The sequence below is a fragment of the Nerophis lumbriciformis genome, linkage group LG27 (genome assembly GCF_033978685.3).
Source record: "Nerophis lumbriciformis linkage group LG27, RoL_Nlum_v2.1, whole genome shotgun sequence".
Classification (NCBI taxonomy): Eukaryota; Metazoa; Chordata; class Actinopteri; order Syngnathiformes; family Syngnathidae; genus Nerophis; species Nerophis lumbriciformis.
The window spans coordinates 18,768,399-18,771,798 of record NC_084574.2 but is presented as its reverse complement, the minus strand read 5'-3'; positions in this window follow the sequence as shown (position 1 = coordinate 18,771,798).

Here is a 3,400-nt window from a genome sequence, read left to right as displayed (position 1 = left end):
TTTTGTGTTGTGTGTTGATTTTACAAAGGCAGCGCGATGGAGTAGTGTTAGCTCACCTGCATCACCGAGTCACTGCTGGAACATCTCTGTGTGAGGTTTGCATGTTCCTTGTGCCTGTGTATTGACAATTACATTATGACACTTATGGATTATGTAGAATCTCCATTTAACCTAACTTGTGCTAGGCAGTGTAAAAACACACAAAGCACAGGGAGACCATGCAAACTTTACACAGCGATGTTCCAGTGGAAATTCTAACCCTCGGTCTCTTGGCTGTGAGGCTGACATGCTAACCACAAGTCCGCTGTGTGGTACGCAGACGTACAATATTTTAAGGTAGCTGAACCCACTCAAAGATCTTGGGGGTCTTTTCGACATGATCAACATTCATTATTTTAATGCAAAAATTTAAAAATCTATTACACATGTGCCCAATCACCAAATGATTCCCGAGCACGGCATACGCTGCTGCTCACTGCTTCCCTCACCTCCCAGGGGGTAAACAAGGGGATGGGTCAAATGCAGAGGACACATTTCACCACACCTAGTGTGTGTGTGTGACAATCGTTGGGACTTTAACTTAACTTAAAGACCCTTTAAGGCAGTGGTTCTCAACCTTTTTTCAGTGTAGTAACCTCATTGATTTTTTTTTCAGGCAAATATACTGCCTTACCAGAGAAAAGCATAGTTGGTTAAAAAAGAAAGTAAACACAATGCTATATGATGCTATAACATCAGGATTGTTTACTTGTATTACCCACTATAATGTATACATCCATTTTCTATCGCTTGTCCCTCTCTGGGTCGCTGGAGCCTTTCCTAGTTGCACTCGGAACAATACATCGCAGGGCCAGAACAGATAGGCAGACACACATTCACACACTAAGGCCAATTTAGTGTTGCCAATCAGCCTATCCACAGGTGCATGTTTTGGAGGTGGGAGGAAGCCAGAGACCCCTCGCAGTGAACATGCAGACTCCACACAGAAAAACCCCAAGCCCTGGAATCAAACCCAGAACATTCCTGCTCTGAGGCACACGTCCTAATCACTGTACTGTGCTGCTCTATACTGTATACATCTTTTTTTTTTTAACTCAAATACCCACTAGAGGTCCTTTATTTACACACACGGTGACAGGTGTATCCCATTTTAGAACAGACGCTTTAGAGCTCAGGTTGTAAATTGCACCTGTACGGTTAATAAAGTTTTTATGATAGTGACAGTTTGTAGCAAAATAAACAGACATACATAAATGCAATACTCATCTTTTCAGAACAACTCTAAAATGCATTATAACCTTACAACTGGACTTAATCTGATCTAAATTATTTTCTTATAGCACAACTTCATGTTCCCTAACAAGGATCTTAATAGCAAAATGATTGTGTGTTCCATAAATGGATCAAAACATTTTTATGGATTTAATTAAAATGAAATGCACTTCTTTATCGCGCCGTTCACATGTTGACATAATGAAACGTGAGGCTTCAAACACGACATTTTAAGGGGGAAGTGACCACTGACAAGAGTATCACTGCGTAGCACATCAGCAGGTTGCAACAGAGAGAATAGAGCAATTTACATATCAACTTATTGATATTGATGCAAGCTAGATAAATACAAAACCAGAGATGGGACAACACAAACTGTAAAGACAGTTACAAAATACCAATAAATAACTTGGCTAAATAACAACAATGTATTAATCAGGGCTAGTTTGAATTAAATTATATTAGTCAAATAAATATTAGGAATCTCATTCTATACTTTCCATCTATCATCCCATTCATCAGGTGTCATATTTCACTCTCCCACAATAAAATGATTTGTCACATGTGCAGCTTTGATTTATATTAACTAGTGCTGTCAAAATTAATATGTTAATGCATATCATCATTATTATTCAGATGACAGATTTTAACCCATCCGCAGCACAGGATGACTCATAATCCTTTATATATATTCCCATCATTCTTGACTCTCTTTGCTCGTGCAAAATGAATCTCCATTACGATAGATTAAAAATGAATGACATTTAATTGTGATTATTCGAAATCAATTCATGTAATTTTGTAAATGACTATTTATTTTCATATCGATGCAGTTCATAAATCAGGGCTATTCAACTGGCGGCTCGGGAATGACACCAGACCACGCTGAGTTCAGTTCAAAGACGGAGGCTTAAATATTTTTGCAGCAAATTAAATATAATACAATCTAGGGCTGGCAAAATAACAAGTTAACTTATGATTAATCAAATTATCACATTAATCATGTATATAAGCATATTTATTTTGCAGTGTATTGCCTGAAAGGCTTGCGTGGGTTGCTATATTGTCTGAGATCAGGTCAATGCATACATCAGTGTAAAGATGAGTGGCTGATGTACTTGCTGGTAAATTTTACTTCAAATTTAGATAAAACTGTTTACAAATTTTGCGCAAATAAATGACATGCTTTAAAGTAACACATTTAAAAATTGTTCTTATGTGACATTCTGACAACAAAATTGTATTTGTGTCAAAATATTGGGGACTTTTTTTAAGTTAATTTAAATTATGCAAGTGAGCAATAACCTTCTATTAATTTAAAAGTGTGATTAATCTGATTTTTTTTTTTCAACATTCTAGCGCTCCTGTTATAGAGGAACTTGAGCCATAATGAACAAGAAGTGCAACGATTAGTTGACATTACTGACAAAAATCGATAATAAAATTTATCACCAACAAATGTAATTGTTGACAATTGTCTGTGATCAGTATTAATTGTCTTAATAGACAAAAAATCCACTGATTCTTAAAAAACCCTAAACTGCCAAACGTATCATAAGGGATACTTAGGTTTTTGAGCCCTCTACATCAGTGGTCCCCAACCACCGGGCCGCACAAGAAAAAAAAATACAATATTTCTTTTATTTTTTTTTTATTAAATAAACATAAATAACACAAGATACACTTACAATTAGTGCACCAACCCCAAAAACCTCCCTCCCCCATTTACACTCATTAGCACAAAAGGGTTGTTTCTTTCTGTTATTAATATTTCTGGTTCCTACATTATATATCAATATATAGTCTGCAGGGATACAGTCCGTAAGCACACATGATTGTATTTCTTTATGACAAAAAAAAAGAAAAAAAATACTATAACCCCTTATAGTCCGAAAAATACGGTAAATGTATATTCCACATGATGACAATTATTAGAGAGCTGTCCAGTGATCCTGCAATATTGTCACAAAGAAAAAACGAGAGACACCTGATTTTTTTAAGAGAAAGCGGTAGAAAATGGATTAAAAAGGACAGAAATTTAAAAAGTTATTAAAAACAAAACAAATGTTTTCTTTTTTTTTTTTAAACTTGGGACTTCCCACAGGCCGGACTTTGGACGCTGGTGGGC